This window comes from Vicia villosa, unplaced genomic scaffold (assembly GCF_029867415.1).
Source record: "Vicia villosa cultivar HV-30 ecotype Madison, WI unplaced genomic scaffold, Vvil1.0 ctg.002549F_1_1, whole genome shotgun sequence".
NCBI classification, from domain to species: Eukaryota; Viridiplantae; Streptophyta; class Magnoliopsida; order Fabales; family Fabaceae; genus Vicia; species Vicia villosa.
Genome location: NW_026705965.1, coordinates 262,100 through 286,651, shown reverse-complemented (window position 1 = coordinate 286,651; position 24,552 = coordinate 262,100).

Sequence of the window (24,552 nt, the reverse complement as noted above, 5' to 3'; positions counted from 1 at the left end):
GCTCGGTGTCAACCCATCAAGAATCCCTGTGGACTCTTGTCTTCCAGACTCGAACCTCCACTGTAGGAGAGATCCAAGTGACCAAAGAGGAAGAGAGGGACAGTTCACAGACAGAGAGCTAATGTTGCAAACGGGGCTTTCCCTCAACATAGAAGTTAAGAATATCATTCTTAACCTCCTCCCATAACTCAAGAAAGTCTTCTGTCTTTGGGTGAAAGTTGATAACAACATCAAAGAAGAGGTCTGACTTGAGAGGTATTAGGAGAGCCATCCCGAGATATGCAGAGATCTGTCGCCTTTGAGTCATAGATCTTCAACAAGCTTAGGGTGAACGCTAGGTTTGAGCTAGGATTTTTTTTTTAAGAGAAAGAAAAAACTTGTTTGAGCAAGAGACGAAAACTGAAGAGAGAGAGAGAAAAACTTGATGAGGAATGCAAAGAGATAGGGAAAGAGAAGCGTTTGAAGAGTATTTAAAAAAAAAAAATGAAACGAATGTTGAATAGCATTTAATGTTACGTGACATGAGGAGAGATAATAAAGACAAATGAGGTGACTTGCACAGTTACCTATGGTCGGCGTCCCTTCAACTGCACGCGCGCTTATCTATGAATAGTAACGACAGGTTTACCATCCCGAGATAAAACGTTACAGCTGTTTTGCTTTAAAAGAGGTTCTGAATCAACTTAGACAATGAAACGTTAGTAATAACAGAATCATAATTTCTAGAAGATTTCAATCAGAACTTCTGATTAAAAAAATTGTTCCACATTCATTTCAGAGGATACTCATACATGAGAACTTCTCATCTTCTCATTCTGGGCATAAATCCATACTGATGTTCTTCAGAATGAATTTAAACCTATCTTCAGCCAGGGGTTTTGTAAAGATATCAGCCCATTGATGGTCTGTATCAACAAAGTTTAAAGATATAACACCCTTCTGAACATAGTCCCTTATGAAATGATGTTTAATCTCAATATGTTTAGCTTTTGAATGAAGAATAGGATTCTTAGATAAACATATAGCAGAAGTATTATCACAGAATATAGGAATGTTACTCTCAAATATCTGATAATCTTCTAACTGACTCTTCATCCAGAGCATCTGTGTACTGCAACCAGCAGCAGCGACATATTCTGCTTCTGTTGTTGATAGAGCAATAGTTGCTTGCTTCTTGCTGTACCAGGAGATCAAATGACTTCCAAGAAATTGGCAACTTCCTGAAGTACTTTTTCTTTCAATTCTGTCTCCAGCATAATCAGCATCGCAGAATCCTACTAAGTTGTATTCTTTAGATTTTCTGTAAACTAAGCCAACATTCGTAGTACCTTTCAGATACCTTAGAATTCTCTTAACAGCAGTTAAATGAGATTCTCTAGGATCTGATTGGAATCTAGCACACAAACAAACACTGAACAGAATGTCAGGTCTAGAAGCAGTCAGATATAGAAGAGATCCAATCATACCTCTGTATAACTTCTGATCTACCTTCTTACTTACCTCATCCTTACCTAGGATGCATGTTGGATGCATAGGAGTTTTGGCTTCTTTGCAGTCTAGAAGATTAAACTTCTTCAGAAGTTCCTTCATATACTTGGTTTGGTGAACATACGTTCCTTCTGATGTTTGATTTATTTGTATTCCAAGGAAATACTTGAGTTCTCCCATCATGCTCATTTCAAACTCAGCCTGCATAGACTCAGCAAACTCCTTTCCAAGTGTAGCATTAGATGTTCCAAAAATAATATCATCTACATATATTTGACAAATTAAAATATCCCTTTTAAAGGTTTTACAAAAGAGAGTAGTGTCCACTTTTCCTCTAGTGAAACCATTATCCAGAAGGAAAGAACTTAAGCGTTCATACCAAGCTCTGGGAGCCTGTTTCAATCCATACAATGATTTCTTAAGTTTAAAAACATGATTAGGAGACATAGAGTCTTCAAAACCAGGAGGTTGATGGACATAAACTTCTTCATCTATATAACCATTTAAGAAGGCACTCTTAACATCCATCTGATAAAGAGTGATGTTATGTTGAGTGGCAAATGAAATTAATAGACGAATAGATTCTAACCTGGCCACTGGTGCAAAGGTTTCTGTAAATTCAATCCCTTCTTGCTGACTATAACCCTGAGCCACCAGTCTGGCTTTGTTCCTTACCACTTCACCTTTCTCACTGAGCTTGTTTCTGAAGACCCATTTTGTACCAATTATATTGAATCCATCTGGTCTAGGAACAAGATCCCAAACATCATTCCTTGTAAACTGATTCAGTTCTTCTTGCATAGCAATTATCCAGTCTGGATCTTCTAGAGCATGATCAACAGAAGTTGGCTCGATCAAAGATACAAGACCTAATTGACAATCTGCATTGTTCTTAAGGAATGCTCTTGTTCTGATTGGATCATTCTTCTTTCCAAGAATGACATCTTCTGAATGACCAGAGATGAGTCTGGATGATCTTCTGACAGATGGTTCTTCAGAAATGCTTAGATCCTCCAGAGAAGCTGATACTTGATCTTCAGATTCTTTGCTTCTGAGAAGCTCTGCTTCTGATGCGTTGCTTCTTGGCTCAACAACTTCTGATATATCAATATCACAATCTGCAAAATTATCAAACTGCTTTGGTTTTTCAGAACCAAGCTGTCATACCCCAAAATTTGCCCTCATATATTTACAAATGCCATTTTATTTAGAATAACTGAATTGACACACTTGGTAAGAATTTGAGCGTGAAAGGTACAATAGCGCGAGGTCCCGTGTTCGAGTCTCACTACTAACAGTTTTTTTTACTAATTTAATTTCCGTTCTAAATTACCTTTTTTTAAAATTACAAAAACTTGTTTTATAGCTTTTTAATTAATTCTTGTTTTTTTCGTTTTATAATTAAAAATCATGAAAAATATTGTTCTTATTTATTAAATTGAGTTTTCATTAAATCTTAAAATAAATAAATAAATTCTTTTTTTTATTTTTATCCATTTATATTCAAAATCCTAAAAAAATAAGTCAAGGTCCAAGCCCATTTTCTAACCTAACTTTTTTCTATAAATATATCAACAACTATAACCCTAAGGAGGAGGGGGAACCCCTATTTTTTCCACATAAGAATACACGTAAATTCCCATCAAATTCTGCTGATCCAAAAACATTCTCTCACGCATGAACGAGTTTCCCCTAACCCTTATTTTTGTTGACCGACAGTCACCCTCTAACAATTTCTCCTCCCACAAACTAATCCTTATATCCTTATAGTACCAATATTCTCCTTCCGGTGTCAAGTTTATCACAGTAGAAAAAAAGTTAACCCTTCTCTCACATAGAACCAACAAAAAGTTGTACATGAAGCTGACATGGTTCCCTCAACAGTGATTCTTCAGCCTGCTCAATCTCATCATATCACCGCAAGCGCTGCTTCCTAGTTTCGATCCGCATACATCCTACGGATATCACCATTAACAAAACCACCGCTTCCACTTTCAACTTGACAACAATTCCATACAGTCATTGCCAAAGAAAATAAGAGAAGGAATTGTTTCTGTCTCCTTGAAACTCATCCATACAGATCCATAACAATCTTCATCCGACACTGAAGGTGCATCGATCATCATCATCGCCAAGCATCACCGCTCACAAACAACAACCAAAGGCGTGTCAATCCTCATCATCACTTATGTGATTTCTTACAACAACATTCATCGCACCAGAATAAGGATCTGCAACAATCCCAATCGCGCCGACCCTCCGTCGCTCAAATACCGAGCAGACACATCAACACCTTTCATCAACTTCGAAGCTGCATCGAGCAACCTCACAGCGATCTTCAAACAACAACAATCATTGTCACAATTTACAGATGTTCAAATTGAAATAAGTATTGTACCTGATGTTTGTCTTTGTTTATTGCAGAAAATTAAATCGGAATAAAGGAAGGAAGAACTGCTATCAAAAACAAAAACAGGGCAACCACATCACCGCAAATCGGAACACACCTCCGAATTGCCGTCTCTGAATCGCGAAGAACAGTGTCAAGAACAACCCGACGCCAACAACCGTGAACTCAACCCTCGCACGCAGCCACGGGAGTCTTTCCGATCACCGTCGTCAGCCTCGCACCAGGACCTCAACGCATGCCTTTTTCTCCAACAAGATGAATCGGCGAACATCTCGGCCGTCTACACCCAGCGACACCGCCAACACCGAAATATGACTGCACGGTATCGATTTAGCTTTTTCTGTTGATTCTATGGAACTATGGTCTTGTTTCTTTGTTTCATATTGTTGTTTGAATGGGTCGATTTAGAATTTGTGGGTTTTGTGCAAGAAATCAATTTGTAGCTAAAAGATAGATGATGAGAGTGACGTCTTTCTACGTTTTGGTTTTACTGGTTTCAATACATTAATTATGCTTCTTATATTATATTATGCTTTTTTTTCTTTTTTATTATTGCCTCACCACGTGTCAAAACCCAATTGGTCTTAATATTGTTTTTTAAAAGAATTAAATTGTCATTAAAGTTGTTAGAAATATATGGTAGAGAAGTAAAAAAGAGATGAAGTCTCCTTACTGTTAGTGTTACGTACACGTATGTATAAAAGTATTAGTTTTAGGTATATTATTTAAGTTAATTAATTTTGTTTATTACAAAAAATAAAAACACAAAAATAGTTTGGTTAGTCTTTTTATTAAATATTAAAAACTCAAGAAATATATTAATTTGATTTAGTTCTTATTTAGATTTTTTTGGTTAGTTAATTTTTATCAATAATTATTTATAATTTTACTATTTTCTCATGTCATTACTAACATTTCTTGTTTATTGTGAGGTACATTTGTTGTTCATCTATTCTCATGGATATTTGTAAATTCATCATCAATCTCCGCCACTGGATCTCGCTAATTCCAGATTTAAAGGTCCTGAAAGCGCTGTCCACCATGCACCTGCAGGAACCTTACCACACAGGATCCACGCCCAGGGTTACCCCCGAGGCTTTCCGCCAACCATATCAGATCAAATTCGAAGCTAAGTTCCTTTTATTATTCTTTTATTTATTAATTATTCTTTTTACTTTTATGGTTGATAAAGTTCGCCTTCGAACCGATAATGCACTCACTCTCTGTCTTCTGTCTCTTCTTTTTCCTTTTCAGGGTTTGTCAAATACCAAAGCTACGTCGTTGGTAACCCTAAACCCTATTTTATTTTATGGCTTTTATTATTACTTGTGCCAAACCCTATTAAGGGATCCGCTGGTTACAATTTCCCTCCCCCATATTACTGTTTCTTGCCTTATATTATCTGCGTGGTTAGTAAAATAGGGAGTGGCAACCATGAATTGAATTTAGAATCGCTAATTTACAAGATAATATAATTGAATATAATCACGTGATTGGTGCACACACGCACGCTTTTGGGTAACCCTCTCTGTTGCCTTGTTGCCCGTTGCCTTGTTGCCTGTTGCCTTGTGTTTTTTTGCAGAATAAGCCAAGTCCCTCGAATACGAGGATACCTCAGCCATGTTGCCTCGATCAAAAGGTCACGACCCTAAATGATGCTGCCTTCGATACACAAATGACCTCGACCCTCGGAAGTTGCCTACGGAAAAAGGCTGAGGTATCTTCTGGCTGCCTACGAAATGGCTTATTCTGATCCTTGCCTTAGACTACCTGCCCTTCTATGGCATGGGACAGTCTTATGGCAAAGGATGCTTCGATGACACTTCAACCTCCAAACGAAAGGCTTCCTGCCCTCTTATGGCAAGGATAGACCCTTTCATTCTGAAAGGCTAAAAAGAGACCTATCATCTGAGTTTAAGGTAATTGCCCCTAATTGCCTTGCAATGCTCAAACCTTTTTATTATATTCTTTCTCATAATTTTTCAAAAGGGCAACGCTTATTCACAAGCTAAAGTCCCTATCTCTTTCATCTACATTTTCTAAACAAACGAGCAAGCAAAGCAATTAAGAGCCCATGGAAAACCATGGATGCAAAGGGTGCCTTACACCTTCCCTTTGCATAAATTACCCCCCGAACTTAGATCTTCTTTAAAAGGTTTTTTTCTGTTTCTTTTTGCCTTTCTGATTTAGTTTGGATAAAATAAAAGTCGGTGGCGACTCTTGCTTAACCGCGACATTTCGATCGATAAAAAGTCAGTTCACCGTATTACAGAACTGGCGGCTCTGCTGGGGATAAAAATTCGATAAAAGAGGGGTTACCTTAAAAGTTTAGGATTCACTTTAATTGTTTTCTATTGTTTGTTTTGCTTGTTTTAATTTTCAAGGATGTTTTGGGAATTCTGCTGTGTGAAAGGTCCTACACCCGGATCTAGTGTACCTTAGGTATGTGGCATTAGACCAGGGAGGCTGTACGACATGTATCGTTATGGTTGAACTGGTGGCCACCGTTAGTGCGACGCTTTGGTTTGTCCTGATGGCCCTTGAATCTGATCGAGGAGACGTTTGGCTACCGCGTGGTGTCATAAGCACTAATTCGCCCTTAGAACCTTAGTTGAACTTGACTTTGGCCTATAGGAAGTAGCGAGATGGCTGGCTTTGGATTCCTGACTGAAGCTGGTTGATACTCGATGCTACACTCATTGAGATTGGACTCAAGGGATGCTTTTGGCTGGCCGATTGTGCGCTATGTTGAGACAATGCCCACGAGAAAGATCAGGGATATGAGCACCATAGAACCCGGTTACTATTCTAGGACAGGTGGAACCAACTAAATGTCAGTGGGGAGGGTACTTACCTACGAACTTCAAGCAAGCCTCTAAACCTAAGGGCACTTGTGTGACTTGTTTGTGTTTGCTACTAACCTCTGTTTCCTTGCAGGTTTCTGTTAAAGTACTTGTTTGCCCTCACTATTCCATGTTGTGCCTAATGAGCTGCATTCACATGACATACTAACTTTTGTTTCCTTGCAGGTTTTGTTAAAGGACGTGTTTACCCTTACCATCTCACGCTGTGCATAATAAACCGCATAACATCATGACATCATGACATCATAACATCATAAACATCACATGTTAACTAACCCTTTCAAGGATCTTAGGAATTTTCAGGGACTCCTATCAAGGACTGAATTCCCATCTAGGGGCAAGAGGATTTATTTTCCTCTGGCCATGTACCTTCCAAGTTTTAAACTCAGTACCTAATCAAGGGGCAAGAGGATTTATTTTCCTCTGGCCACATACCTCCCAGTTCAGAAGTATCCCGAATCAGAGGCGATGACCCGCTCGATATGGTGAGCTTGATTCTCAAAGAAAGACGTTCAAAGACAAAATTCGGATTTCTTCAGACAAAGACGCGACCAAACCATTCTAATGTCGCAAGCTAAATTTCCTAAAGATCCTTGAAAACATTGCATCTGCATTCATAACATCGCATAGCAGGTTTCTTACAATAGGTCTCTCATCCTTCCTCGCTGTTTATTTCAGCATCATGAATCTCGAGCAATCAGTTAAAAATCTTCAGGCTCAGAACAACCAATTCCAAGAGATGATCTTTAACTTGAACAAGGGGCAAGAAGAATTGAAGGCACTTCTAATCGAGAAGGAGAAGAATCAACATAAGCACCAAGGCGGTCAAGATAATCAGAGATCCAAGCCTAAGCGGTCATTTACTCCATTACATATGCCGCTGTCTCAAGCTCTGCAACAACTGCTCAATCAGAACTTGATAACTCTACTACCTCCATATTCATTTCCTACCAACCCCACTCCTGGGTATAAGTACCATGCGAGATGTGCTTATCATTCGAATAGTCCTAGTCATGATACAAAGGATTGTTGGCAATTGAAGCACAAGATTCAAGACTTAATCGATGAAAAGATCATTGACTTCAATCCACCTTAGGAACTCCACTTGACTAATGTTGTGCACAATCGGAAAGGTCGCAATGAACATAACCAAACTGTGGGGACAATTCTGATCTCTACACCAGTTCCACAACAAAGACGCAAGTCAGATGTACCTAAGCGTCAATTCACAAAGATCAATATGTCATTGGCTCAAGCATTACAACACCTACTGAAGTCGGAGTTGATCACTTTAAAGGATCCCCCTAAGAATCCTAGTACTTCTGCTCGTAGCTATAATCCTAATGTGAGGTGTGCATATCACTCTGATAGTCCTGGTCATGATACAAATAGTTGCTGGTCATTGAGAAACAAGATTCAAGACATGATCGATGCTGGAGAAATTGAATTCAACCATCCGAGAACTCCGGTGGTGATCACCGCTCCTATGCCTAGTCACGACAAGACTGATTAATGTCTAAGTGGATGAACTTTTAATCATTAGATTTACTTCCATGCGCAAATTTTATTCTGTTTGTTTGAACATTCGAATCATGATAGACATTATCTGTTTTAATAACTATCATCAGTGCATTGCATATGTTTGTCTTGAATAAATTATTTCGCTATCACTCCTTTTAAATTATGTCGTTACTCTGCATATGTTTTGTGATACTCAACTCCTGCTAAGCTGTAAGCCTTTTAAGGGAGGATGACGAAAACGATACCGCAACCTCATACAGTATGCTTTTGAACGGACTGTGTTGACGATGTACAGGCATTATTTCAACTCCTAAACAGTGGAGATATAAGGATGATAATCCCTCGTTAACCCTTTTGAGCCTAAGTTGTAGGAGTTTTCTTTCTTGAATAATTCAAAACCTGTGATCATAACCTGGGGCATGGTAGTTCTCAGTTAATTCGGCTGTGCATTCTATTTTAAGAGAACCATTCAGTACACCTTTCAACAAAGGTTTCAATCACAAGCGTTCATCCGCACACATCAAAGAAGTGTTGGAGATGTCAATCAAAAGCCGATGATGGCTCATCAATCATCAAGCAAGGTAGTCAATATCTTTCAAAAAGGGAAAAATGAAAAAACATATATACAAAGAAAAGCCTGCTAAGTCAAAAATCAAAAAGGTGACTTAGGCAAAAATCAAGGCATCCCGCTGACTGTAATCTCAAAAATAAACAGTTCAGGCAAAAGTTAGGGATATCAAAAAGATGAAAAAAGAAGTCAATAAATTCTTGAACAACTCAAAGTTGTGATTACCAAAAAGAAGAAGTGACTGCCATCTCAAAAGTTCTCTCTGCTTGTGATCCGTCATCATTATCAAAGGTGCAAATCCAAAAGTCTCTTGGAACCTGAATGCATACGTCGAATCAACTGAGCTTAGGATTGAAGATCATCACGAAGAGGGATGGGTACAATCAAATTTTGAGCCTTTATCCTTTGCTTCTTAAACCGTGAACCAAGCCACGTTACAACCCTTGAAAGTCCTAATTGAAGCATGGTTAGTTCGAAAGCATACTGTCGCCAAAAAGGTATCCCGACTCCTTAAGGTTTACTACAAATGTTAAGTTGATATCCTGTTTTTTACGAACATCATGTTTTTATAAATATCATGATTTTACATCTCCAGTTTTAATCTTTTTCAAAAAACTCAAGACAGGCGTATGCATTGCATCTCATGAATTCATTATTAAACATATTCTGCTACATAATTTCAAATGTTAGCATCAGAATAAACTTGCACAGGGTATGGCTAATGACTGAAAGTTATCCCGACAAACAAAATTACTCCAAGAAGCCATGTCTCTTACGTACACAAGGGACACGACATGTTTTGTCCAATCAATCTGGGGCAATCAAGTCAAGATTCTGAGAATCTCTCATGGATGCTCGAATAATCAGGGGCATGCATCCAAGTATATCTAAAGATACCCCCCAATCAACATGGGACATTGTCTTGAGCCTATGAGCGCTGGGAGCATATCACCCATAGTGTACCTTTCATAAAGTCCTCGCGAGGCGAATCTTACCAAAGTTCCTGCTAGCAGGGGCAAATCTATGAAAGTCCAGTTTGACATCTTGATCAATACTCAGTGGTGTGTCCTAATCAAATCCAGGAATGGTAGTTACTATAATACTGGGGGCAACTTTCACCCATGTCTCCCCATAGAGCCGGGTTCACAAGATCATATCCCCACAGAGTAATCATTAAGGAGATATCTTCAAATGCTCTCGTCCCAACAAAGACATGGCTCCCCAACAAAGTTTACATCTTCAACACCACTGGTTCTCCTCCAACATAGGTTACTAATATCTTTCATCCCCAGTCAGGATCCATCAAATTACTATTCATCCCCAAGCAGAAGTCATAAATCCCCAGCTAAACATCTTCAAGACAAGACCAGACGCCAAAATCACAAAGACATAGAGATTTATTTTCTCGAAAAAGATAACATAAATCATATTCGCAAACATCACTGCATAACAAATCCATAACATATGAAGTTTCTCATTTATTTTGAGATACTCATTACACAAACACATGCATCATGACATAAGAAAACTAACCTCTACTTTTCAGGATACTACTACCTCTATTTTCAAGTATTAAGTCGACACCTTTGACGGTTCCTTAATATATCAAGAGTTAAGTCGACACCTTTGACGGTTCCTTAATATATCAAGAGTTAAGTCGACACCTTTGACGGTTCCTTAACAACACACTTCAGATATAAGTCGATACCTTTGACGGTTCCTTATACAATCTATCTACATATCTGAGTCGATACCTTTGACGGTGCCTCAATGATATGCTTCAAAGTTAAGTCGATACCTTTGACGGTTCCTTAACAACCCACATCAAGAGTTAAGTCGACACCTTTGACGGTTCCTTAACAACACACTTCAGATATAAGTCGATACCTTTGACGGTTCCTTATACAATCTATCTACATATCTGAGTCGATACCTTTGACGGTGCCTCAATGATATGCTTCAGAGTTAAGTCGATACCTTTGACGGTTCCTTAACAACCCACATCAAGAGTTAAGTCGACACCTTTGACGGTTCCTTAACGACATACTTCAGATATAAGTCGACACCTTTGACGGTTCCTTATACAATCTATCCGCATATCTGAGTCGATACCTTTGACGGTGCCTCAACAATATGCTTCGAATTTAAGTCGATACCCTTGACGGTTCCTTAAATAACCCAACACAGATTTGAGTCGATACCTTTGACGGTTCCTCAACATTCAAAAGAGGGAAGACAACAAAAGCAGAAATTGCGTAACAATCTATACTCCAACAACTATCAGATGGCATCTTCAAGCCCCTCTCCATCATACATCTTCTCGAAACACCTGGATGACATCTTCAAGCCCATCTCCGACAAAAGTCCCTACTTCAGCTAGGGCAAATTTCTTGGTATTCTAGTGTTCAATCATCTTCCACCTTCAGATACCGACTGATGTACAAACCACTCTACATCTTCAGGTTTAAGACAATTGAACAGGGGCAGCTGTCATACCCCAAAATTTGCCCTCATATATTTACAAATGCCATTTTATTTAGAATAACTGAATTGACACACTTGGTAAGAATTTGAGCGTGAAAGGTACAATAGCGCGAGGTCCCGTGTTCGAGTCTCACTACTAACAGTTTTTTTTACTAATTTAATTTCCGTTCTAAATTACCTTTTTTTAAAATTACAAAAACTTGTTTTATAGCTTTTTAATTAATTCTTGTTTTTTTCGTTTTATAATTAAAAATCATGAAAAATATTGTTCTTATTTATTAAATTGAGTTTTCATTAAATCTTAAAATAAATAAATAAATTCTTTTTTTTATTTTTATCCATTTATATTCAAAATCCTAAAAAAATAAGTCAAGGTCCAAGCCCATTTTCTAACCTAACTTTTTTCTATAAATATATCAACAACTATAACCCTAAGGAGGAGGGGGAACCCCTATTTTTTCCACATAAGAATACACGTAAATTCCCATCAAATTCTGCTGATCCAAAAACATTCTCTCACGCATGAACGAGTTTCCCCTAACCCTTATTTTTGTTGACCGACAGTCACCCTCTAACAATTTCTCCTCCCACAAACTAATCCTTATATCCTTATAGTACCAATATTCTCCTTCCGGTGTCAAGTTTATCACAGTAGAAAAAAAGTTAACCCTTCTCTCACATAGAACCAACAAAAAGTTGTACATGAAGCTGACATGGTTCCCTCAACAGTGATTCTTCAGCCTGCTCAATCTCATCATATCACCGCAAGCGCTGCTTCCTAGTTTCGATCCGCATACATCCTACGGATATCACCATTAACAAAACCACCGCTTCCACTTTCAACTTGACAACAATTCCATACAGTCATTGCCAAAGAAAATAAGAGAAGGAATTGTTTCTGTCTCCTTGAAACTCATCCATACAGATCCATAACAATCTTCATCCGACACTGAAGGTGCATCGATCATCATCATCGCCAAGCATCACCGCTCACAAACAACAACCAAAGGCGTGTCAATCCTCATCATCACTTATGTGATTTCTTACAACAACATTCATCGCACCAGAATAAGGATCTGCAACAATCCCAATCGCGCCGACCCTCCGTCGCTCAAATACCGAGCAGACACATCAACACCTTTCATCAACTTCGAAGCTGCATCGAGCAACCTCACAGCGATCTTCAAACAACAACAATCATTGTCACAATTTACAGATGTTCAAATTGAAATAAGTATTGTACCTGATGTTTGTCTTTGTTTATTGCAGAAAATTAAATCGGAATAAAGGAAGGAAGAACTGCTATCAAAAACAAAAACAGGGCAACCACATCACCGCAAATCGGAACACACCTCCGAATTGCCGTCTCTGAATCGCGAAGAACAGTGTCAAGAACAACCCGACGCCAACAACCGTGAACTCAACCCTCGCACGCAGCCACGGGAGTCTTTCCGATCACCGTCGTCAGCCTCGCACCAGGACCTCAACGCATGCCTTTTTCTCCAACAAGGTGAATCGGCGAACATCTCGGCCGTCTACACCCAGCGACACCGCCAACACCGAAATATGACTGCACGGTATCGATTTAGCTTTTTCTGTTGATTCTATGGAACTATGGTCTTGTTTCTTTGTTTCATATTGTTGTTTGAATGGGTCGATTTAGAATTTGTGGGTTTTGTGCAAGAAATCAATTTGTAGCTAAAAGATAGATGATGAGAGTGACGTCTTTCTACGTTTTGGTTTTACTGGTTTCAATCAATGTTTTAAAACCCGAATTGACCCGGCCGGTTGAACCGGTTCAACCTTGAACCGTTGTCTAATCCGGTTCGGTTTGGACCAATAAATGGTTAGGTCTATAAAATTAGGATAAAATTGCTTCAAGCGCAAAATAACAGTAAAATCGAGACCGGTTTTGATGAACCAGACGGTTCAAAAAATCAAAGATAATTTTTTATGTTTTACTTCATTTTATTTCTTTGTTTAAATCTAAAAAAATAATTATAGCAAACATTTAAAATTGTATAGATGGAAAACAAAGAATAAAATTGAAGGACACAAGACAATTGTAAATGTAATAGAAAGAGAAGAAATAATGTAATGTATGTGGACACAGGATAACCGATGTTGGTATGTAAAGAGATGTAAAAAATTATACTGATGAATAACTTATGGCTTTGAGTTAAACAATTAGGACAAATATATACATATTGATCCTTAACTAATTTTATGATTTGTTATTAGGTCTTACATTGCATTCTTCTTATTTTGTAAGCTTGTTTATTAGTATCGTATTTATTTGAGAATTTTATTTTACAAATTATGATATAAATCAATTTTATTAGGATATTTAATAATATAATATATTTATTAATTTTTTTAGTTTAAATTTAATATACGGTTCAATCACGGTTAAACCGGTTGAACCGATTGAACCATGACCCACATGTTTTAACGGTTCTTTCTCCGGTTTGGTTTTTAAAACATTGGTTTCAATACATTAATTATGCTTCTTATATTATATTATGCTTTTTTTTCTTTTTTATTATTGCCTCACCACGTGTCAAAACCCAATTGGTCTTAATATTGTTTTTTAAAAGAATTAAATTGTCATTAAAGTTGTTAGAAATATATGGTAGAGAAGTAAAAAAGAGATGAAGTCTCCTTACTGTTAGTGTTACGTACACGTATGTATAAAAGTATTAGTTTTAGGTATATTATTTAAGTTAATTAATTTTGTTTATTACAAAAAATAAAAACACAAAAATAGTTTGGTTAGTCTTTTTATTAAATATTAAAAACTCAAGAAATATATTAATTTGATTTAGTTCTTATTTAGATTTTTTTGGTTAGTTAATTTTTATCAATAATTATTTATAATTTTACTATTTTCTCATGTCATTACTAACATTTCTTGTTTATTGTGAGGTACATTTGTTGTTCATCTATTCTCATGGATATTTGTAAATTCATCATCAATCTCCGCCACTGGATCTCGCTAATTCCAGATTTAAAGGTCCTGAAAGCGCTGTCCACCATGCACCTGCAGGAACCTTACCACACAGGATCCACGCCCAGGGTTACCCCCGAGGCTTTCCGCCAACCATATCAGATCAAATTCGAAGCTAAGTTCCTTTTATTATTCTTTTATTTATTAATTATTCTTTTTACTTTTATGGTTGATAAAGTTCGCCTTCGAACCGATAATGCACTCACTCTCTGTCTTCTGTCTCTTCTTTTTCCTTTTCAGGGTTTGTCAAATACCAAAGCTACGTCGTTGGTAACCCTAAACCCTATTTTATTTTATGGCTTTTATTATTACTTGTGCCAAACCCTATTAAGGGATCCGCTGGTTACAATTTCCCTCCCCCATATTACTGTTTCTTGCCTTATATTATCTGCGTGGTTAGTAAAATAGGGAGTGGCAACCATGAATTGAATTTAGAATCGCTAATTTACAAGATAATATAATTGAATATAATCACGTGATTGGTGCACACACGCACGCTTTTGGGTAACCCTCTCTGTTGCCTTGTTGCCCGTTGCCTTGTTGCCTGTTGCCTTGTGTTTTTTTGCAGAATAAGCCAAGTCCCTCGAATACGAGGATACCTCAGCCATGTTGCCTCGATCAAAAGGTCACGACCCTAAATGATGCTGCCTTCGATACACAAATGACCTCGACCCTCGGAAGTTGCCTACGGAAAAAGGCTGAGGTATCTTCTGGCTGCCTACGAAATGGCTTATTCTGATCCTTGCCTTAGACTACCTGCCCTTCTATGGCATGGGACAGTCTTATGGCAAAGGATGCTTCGATGACACTTCAACCTCCAAACGAAAGGCTTCCTGCCCTCTTATGGCAAGGATAGACCCTTTCATTCTGAAAGGCTAAAAAGAGACCTATCATCTGAGTTTAAGGTAATTGCCCCTAATTGCCTTGCAATGCTCAAACCTTTTTATTATATTCTTTCTCATAATTTTTCAAAAGGGCAACGCTTATTCACAAGCTAAAGTCCCTATCTCTTTCATCTACATTTTCTAAACAAACGAGCAAGCAAAGCAATTAAGAGCCCATGGAAAACCATGGATGCAAAGGGTGCCTTACACCTTCCCTTTGCATAAATTACCCCCGAACTTAGATCTTCTTTAAAAGGTTTTTTTCTGTTTCTTTTTGCCTTTCTGATTTAGTTTGGATAAAATAAAAGTCGGTGGCGACTCTTGCTTAACCGCGACATTTCGATCGATAAAAAGTCAGTTCACCGTATTACACAAGCTTATCATCAAACCTGATATTGATTGATTCTTCTACAATCAATGTTTCAGTATTGTATACTCTGTAGCCTTTTGAGCGTTCAGAATATCCAAGAAGGAAACATTTTTGAGCTTTGGAATCAAACTTACCAAGATGATCTTTAGTGTTTAGAATAAAGCATACACATCCAAAAGGATGGAAATATGAAATGTTGGGCTTTCTATTCTTCCACAATTCATAAGGAGTCTTATTTAGAATAGGTCTGATAGAGATTCTATTCTGAATATAGCATGCAGTGTTTATTGCTTCTGCCCAGAAATGCTTAGCCATATTGGTTTCATTGATCATGGTTCTGGCCATTTCTTGCAGAGTCCTATTCTTTCGTTCTACAACCCCATTTTGCTGTGGAGTTCTAGGACAAGAGAAATCATGGGCAATACCATTTTCTTTGAAGAATTCTTCAAAGGATCTGTTCTCAAATTCACCACCATGATCACTTCTGACCTTTATGATTTTACACTCTTTTTCAGATTGAATCTGAATGCAGAAATCAAAGAACACTGAATGAGTCTCATCCTTGTGTTTCAAGAATTTTACCCAAGTCCAGCGGCTATAATCATCTACGATGACTAATCCATATTTCTTCCCTCTGACAGATGCTGTTTTGACTGGGCCAAACAGATCAATGTGCAAGAGTTCTAATGGCCTTGAGGTAGAAACAACATTCTTGGACTTGAATGCAGGTTTGGAGAACTTGCCCTTCTGACATGCTTCACAAAGAGCATCTGATTTGAATTTCAGATTAGGGAGTCCTCTGACCAGATTCAGTTTGTTAATCTGAGAAATCTTTCTCAAACTAGCATGACCTAACCTTCTGTGCCAGACCCACTGCTCTTCAGAAACAGACATAAGACAAGTCACCTTCTGACTCATAAGATCTTGCAGATCTGTCTTATAAATGTTGTTCTTCCTCTTGCCTGTAAATAGGATTGAGCCATCCTTCTGATTTACAGCCTTGCAAGACTCTTGATTAAAGATTATATCATAACCATTGTCACTCAATTGACTGATAGATAGGAGGTTATGTGTTAATCCTTCTACAAGAAGTACATTAGAAATGGAAGGAGAGTTACCAGACTTTATAGTTCCAGAGCCAATTATCTTGCCCTTCTGATCTCCTCCAAACTTGACTTCTCCTCCAGACTTAAGCACCAGGTCTTGGAACATAGACCTTCTTCCTGTCATATGTCGTGAGCATCCAGAGTCCAGGTACCATTGTTGTGGCGGTAAAGCGGCAAGCAACAAAAGTTTTGGAAATATTCATCCGGGATTTATCGTGTCCACAGAGATTGGTGAGAAGAACTGCCGTTCGACTATCTCGCGTTCTAAGTTTCATGATTTGGGTGCGGAAAGGTAAATGCGGGAAAAGTAAATAAAAGCAGATAAACAATCTCAATAGCCTAAAAGAAATAGTTATGGAATTGCATTTCGTTCTACCCGTCGAATACTTAAATCTGAAGATCTATCGCTCGACACTCACAATACGCATCAACATCACCGGGCATCACTCGAGATGCCACATCGGTGCCCATGTCTGCAACACCGACGAAAGCTCAACTGTACTATTCACATCAGCGATTTCTCCACCGACACAAACAACACGGAGGCATTATACTTGATACCCACTAAGATTGTTAGTCCTAAATCCATGTCTGCAACCCAGAAACTAACAGTTATCATTCCTAATCAAGATCTATGGTGTCCATGTCTGCAACAACACAAATCCAGAGCATTTAAGCAAAAAGATCAAGAACAACAACAATGATGATTTGTAAAGCGAATATATAAACGATCCCAAGATCCACAAATGTACATACAATAAGAGTAGAAATATACATACAACACCCACCATTGGAATGAAACAAAGGGAAGAGAGAAGATGAACCGGAAAGATCTCACCGGTACAATGAAATCGAGTCAGATCCATGATCAATCCACATGACGTCGCACCCAATGGTGTTTCCTAAGCCTCTAAACTACCAAAAAAGGATCAGAGCTCAACTTGTCAAGAAGAGGTGATAAAAAACCTAAAAAAATCTGTTATTAACTATTTATACAAAACTGAGTTTCGCAGTGGGCGCGACGCGCCCTATTTCGGCGCGATGCGCCCTTTATAAATTTACTAAACCGCCCTAGAGCGCGACGCGCCCAAATCCGGCGCGACGCGCCCAATCTTCTGCCAGACTAAGTTCTTCAAACTCAAAGAGGGCGCGACGCGCCCTGCAGCGCGCGAAGCGCCCTGCACCAGAACAGCAGAATTATTTCCTCTTTGCTCTCGCAGCCGTGTCTTCGACACTTTATTCCTCAAGGCTCCGAAAACACAAGAATACCTACAAAAATACAACAAAGCTATCAAATGGTATAAAAGTGTATGAAAATACAAGTATTCGTAAAGTAAACGTAATTACACAAAAACGGGGGATTATTCAAACGGTATTAACAAAAAGCATTGATAAGTGCCACTATTTACATACACAAAATAGCTACAATTTGGCACTTAACAACTCTCCCCAACTAGAATCTGTTTGTCCTCAAACAGGGCCAAACACTCAAATCGCAAAATTAAAAATATAAAGAATCAAGAATCAACAAAGTTTAGAAAAACGAAACAATTGTACGGTTCAAACAAAAACGTACAAACAAAGTAAATACTTACCACTATCCTACAACGACAACATGAAAATGAAACGATTCCTAAGTACAAAAATTCATACAAAACATCCTAAAACAAAACAAGCTCAATAATGAATCACGCCTAGCAAAAACTCATCGGTAGATGAAAAACACCGAAAGGTGAGGACTTTGAACACTCATCCAACAATCTTGAAAACAATAGACAAAATTATGGATTCATCTAAAAATAGTATTGAAAATGCAACGGCACGAATCACAAGGGCTTTCAAGGTTGTAATGTGGCTCGGTTAACAAACAAGTGATAAGTCCTAAAGCTAATCGAAACAAAAACTTGCCTAAACCTAAGGGAGTAATTACTTCCACAAAGTTTCAAACAAAGGAATTTCAATCAAACTTTTCTCTTCATCACATGTTTCACACCAAACACAAAACTTATTAACACAAATCTTTATTCCAAACTCTTTTTCGTTATGTTCTTTTTCAAACCTTTTTTTTCTTTTTTCTTTCTTTTTCTTATCTTTCTTTTTCACATTTTTTTTTCTTTCTTTTTCTTTTCACAACTTCATATCAATCACAACATAAGCACGCAAACATCCTCTCCCCAACTTGAATCCAACCACAATATCAAGTGAATACTCCCTACTTTCTAAGGCAAGGTAAAAATCCAACTAAACATCATAGTTAAGGTCAAGAAAACAAAGATAATCAAAATCCATCAAAAAGGGTGAACTATGTCTCAAGTTCAAAAACAAAATGGACAATGACAAAAAGGCTCAAAGGGGGTACGAATGGTCACACACTCACAAGGTAAAATGACATTTGGCTAGGTAGTTGTGCTCAAAATCAAACAAGTGCCTTGATCACTTTCGTGCATTCACAAAATCAATACAGACGAAAGATTAAACATAATAATATCTAGTTAAAACAAGAAATATTGGTCGCTCGCATATATACACAATGGAAAGCCACCTCACATTTATGGTAAAAAAGATAACTAATTGTGATTCAAGTCATGAGCAAGTTATGCAAAAAGAATGAATAGTATGAAAATTGTACAAATGAAAAGTCTCCTAAACATGCTATGCTATAGAATGCGATAAACGAGTACCTTGCTATGTACGAATTCGATCAATCATTACCGCACAACCAGCTTGTTGAATCAATCAAAATCGGAGAATTACCGAATGCGACTCCAAGTAATCGGGCCAAAATTTGAGTCTAAACACAAACAAAAGAATTAAAAATAAATCGATAAAATACTATACTATAAAGCCTTGGTGTAAGTGGGAAAAAGGTAAGCCGAGTGACCCGTTAAAAAGAGGTCACTGGCCAAAAGCTGCCCAGCGCGCGACGCACCCATGAGCGCGCGACGCGCGCTACACCAGAAAAACCAGACCAATCTAAAAAGACAGATTTTTCAGTGAGCCACCACTTAACACCTACACAACTCAATTACAGAAAAACAGAAAAATAAAACCGTTGGGGTGCCTCCCAACAAGCGCTCGTTTAACGTCGTAAGCTCGACGCCTTTATTGTTTCGCGAACGGTAAGAAACTTCCTCGCGGTACGCCAATGCTTTCGCCTCAAACGCAACCTAAAGAAAACGTCCTGCACAAACACTTAACAAACTAAACTTAAAACATAAAACCATCGCAATGCGATTAATCTCAACCAATCCCCGGCAACGGCGCCATTTTGTTGGAGCGGTAAAGCGGCAAGCAACAAAAGTTTTGGAAATATTCATCCGGGATTTATCGTGTCCACAGAGATTGGTGAGAAGAACTGCCGTTCGACTATCTCGCGTTCTAAGTTTCATGATTTGGGTGCGGAAAGGTAAATGCGGGAAAAGTAAATAAAAGCAGATAAACAATCTCAATAGCCTAAAAGAAATAGTTATGGAATTGCATTTCGTTCTACCCGTCGAATACTTAAATCTGAAGATCTATCGCTCGACACTCACAATACGCATCAACATCACCGGGCATCACTCGAGATGCCACATCGGTGCCCATGTCTGCAACACCGACGAAAGCTCAACTGTACTATTCACATCAGCGATTTCTCCACCGACACAAACAACACGGAGGCATTATACTTGATACCCACTAAGATTGTTAGTCCTAAATCCATGTCTGCAACCCAGAAACTAACAGTTATCATTCCTAATCAAGATCTATGGTGTCCATGTCTGCAACAACACAAATCCAGAGCATTTAAGCAAAAAGATCAAGAACAACAACAATGATGATTTGTAAAGCGAATATATAAACGATCCCAAGATCCACAAATGTACATACAATAAGAGTAGAAATATACATACAACACCCACCATTGGAATGAAACAAAGGGAAGAGAGAAGATGAACCGGAAAGATCTCACCGGTACAATGAAATCGAGTCAGATCCATGATCAATCCACATGACGTCGCACCCAATGGTGTTTCCTAAGCCTCTAAACTACCAAAAAAGGATCAGAGCTCAACTTGTCAAGAAGAGGTGATAAAAAACCTAAAAAAATCTGTTATTAACTATTTATACAAAACTGAGTTTCGCAGTGGGCGCGACGCGCCCTATTTCGGCGCGATGCGCCCTTTATAAATTTACTAAACCGCCCTAGAGCGCGACGCGCCCAAATCCGGCGCGACGCGCCCAATCTTCTGCCAGACTAAGTTCTTCAAACTCAAAGAGGGCGCGACGCGCCCTGCAGCGCGCGAAGCGCCCTGCACCAGAACAGCAGAATTATTTCCTCTTTGCTCTCGCAGCCGTGTCTTCGACACTTTATTCCTCAAGGCTCCGAAAACACAAGAATACCTACAAAAATACAACAAAGCTATCAAATGGTATAAAAGTGTATGAAAATACAAGTATTCGTAAAGTAAACGTAATTACACAAAAACGGGGGATTATTCAAACGGTATTAACAAAAAGCATTGATAAGTGCCACTATTTACATACACAAAATAACTACAATTTGGCACTTAACAACCATGACATGTTGTGCTTTGTCCTTTTTGCAGTCAAGGATATCTGCAATAGGAATAATCTTATCCTTAGATACCCACATTTTCTTGGGTCCTTTCTTGTTAGATTTTCTCAAGTTCTGATTGAACTTGGGTTTAACATTGTAAGCAATAGGAGGAACAGCATGATAATTTTTAATGTGAGTTTCATGATATTTCCTAGGTTGTGTCACATGCTTTTTGGTGTGTGCAATGTGAAAACTTTGAGCATGTGAAGTGTGCCTAATATCATGGGAGTGGCCATACTTGAACTGATCATACAATGGCTTGTATGTGAGTTTCATTTCATCAACAGGTTCAAGTTTGTATGGGGTTTCACCCTCAAAACCAATGCCAACTCTTTTGTTTCCAGACACAGCATATATCATAGAAGCTAGCTGACTTCTGCCAATACTTCTAGACAAGAACTTCCTGAAACTTAAATCATATTCTTTCAGAATATGGTTTAGACTGGGAGTAGATTTTTCTGAATCAGAAGGAGATCCAACATTATTGGATAATTTTAAAAGTTTTTCTTTTAATTCAGAATTCTCCAACTCAAGCTTCTTTGTTTCAAATTTAAATAGCTTTTTCAGCTTTTTGTATTTGAGACTTATCTGAGACTTGAGTTCCAGAAGTTCAGTTAGACCGGAAACTAACTCATCTCTAGTAAGTTCAGAAAATACCTCTTCAGAATCTGATTCTGATGTAGATTCTGATCCGTCATCTTCTGTCGCCATCAGCGCACAGTTGGCCTGCTCGTCTTCAGAGTCTGAATCATCTTCTGACTCATCCCAGGTTGCCATAAGACCTTTCTTCTTATGAAATTTCTTCTTGGGATTTTCCTTCTGAAGATTTGGACATTCATTCTTGAAGTGTCCAGGCTCATTGCATTCATAGCACATGACCTTCTTCTTGTCAAATCTTCTGTCATCAGAAGATTCTCCACGTTCAAATTTCTTTGAACTTCTGAAGCTTCTGAACTTCCTTTGCTTGGTCTTCCAGAGTTGATTTAGCCTTCTGGAGATCAGGGACAGTTCATCTTCTTCTTCAGATTCTGATTCTTCAGGATCTTCTTCTCTAGCCTGAAAAGCGTTAGTGCATTTCTTGATATTTGATTTTAATGCAATAGACTTACCTTTCTTTTGAGGCTCATTTGCGTCCAGCTCTATTTCATGACTTCTCAAGGCACTGATAAGCTCTTCCAGAGAAACTTCATTTAGATTCTTTGCAATCTTGAATGCAGTCACCATAGGACCCCATCTTCTGGGTAAGCTTCTGATGATCTTCTTTACGTGATCAGCCTTGGTGTATCCCTTGTCAAGAACTCTCAATCCAGCAGTAAGAGTTTGAAATCTTGAAAACATATTTTCAATGTCTTCATCATCCTCCATCTTGAAGGCTTCATACTTCTGGATTAAAGCTAGAGCTTTGGTCTCTTTGACTTGAGCATTTCCTTCATGAGTCATTTTCAAGGACTCATATATGTCATAGGCCGTTTCCCTATTAGATGTCTTCTCTGATCAAAACAGTTCTGCATTTATGATGATTCCTGAATAGCTTTTTCTGATCATCATTCATCTCTTGCCTTGTCAGCTTTACGCCACTGGCATTTACTGGATGTTTGTAACCATCCATCAGAAGATCCCATAGATCACCATCTAGACCAAGAAAGTAACTTTCCAGTTTATCTTTCCAGTATTCAAAGTTTTCACCATCAAATACCGGCGGTCTAGTATACCCATTGTTACCGTTGTATTGCTCAGCAGAGCCAGATGTAGATGCAGGTGTAGGTGTAGACTTTTCACTTTCATCAACCATCTTTTACTGAAGCGTTTTTCTCTTCCTGAATCTTTTCTAAACACGGTTAAGTGCTTGCACCTTAGAACCGGCGCTCTGATGCCAATTGAAGGATAGAAAAACACTTAGAAAGGGGGGGTTTGAATAAGTGTAGCTTTAAAAACTTGACAGATAAAAATAAATTGCACAGTTATTTTTATCCTGGTTCGTTGTTAACTAAACTACTCCAGTCCACCCCCGCAGAGATGATTTACCTCAACTGAGGATTTAATCCACTAATCGCACGGATTACAATGGTTCTCCACTTAGTCAGCAACTAAGTTTTCCAGAGTCTACTGATCACACACTGATCACTCCAGGAACAACTGCTTAGATACCCTCTAAGACTTTTCTAGAGTCTACTGATCCACACGATCACTCTAGTTACAACTTGCTTAGTTCACTCCTAAGACTTCCTAGAGTATTCTGATCCACACGATCACTCTAGTTCCTTACAACTTAATGTAATCAATTCTAAGAGTATTACAAATGCTTCTTGAAAGCGATAATCACAACTGTGACATTTCTCTTAATCGTTTAAGCTTAATCTCACTAATATATTACAAAAGCAATGTAGTGAGCTTTGATGAAGATGAAGATTCTGAGTTTAGATTTGAACAGAGTTTCAGCAAGTTTGATATGAGTTGTTTTGGTGCAGAATCGTTAACCTTGCTTCTCATCAGAACTTCATATTTATAGGCGTTGGAGAAGATGACCGTTGAATGCATTTAATGCTTTGCGTGTTCCGTACAGCATCGCATTTAATGTTATACGCTTTTGTCAACTACCTCGAGCCTTGTTCACGCTGTGTCTACTGACGTAGCCTTTAGTAGCTTTTAACGTTCCTTTTGTCAGTCAGCGTAGCCTGCCACTTGTACTTCCTTCTGATCTGATGTTTGTGAATACAACGTTTGAATATCATCAGAGTCAAACAGCTTGGTGCATAGCATCTTCTGATCTTCTGACCTTGAAGTGCTTCTGAGCGTGATACCATCAGAACTTCAGTGCTTCTGTTCTCTTGTTCTTCTGATGCTTCCATAGACCCATGTTCTGATTCTGCTTCGACCATCTTCTGATGTCTTGCCAGACCATGTTCTGATGTTGCATGCTGAACCTTTTGAGACAAAGCTTCTGAGCGCTGAATTATGCGTACTCTTTATATATTTCCTGAAAAGGAAATTGCATTGGATTAGAGTACCATATAATCTTAAGCAAAATTCATATTATTGTTATCATCAAAACTAAGATAATTGATCAGAACAAATCTTGTTCTAACAAACATATCATATGCTAATTAAGAATAGAGAGGCATGCATCATGCCTATATGTTGCATATACCGTGTCCCTCCTTCGATGACTCGTGACTCACTTTGTGTTAATATGTAATTTATATGCTTGGCATTGTTATGACTACGAATGTAAATGAATATTCATGGAAAC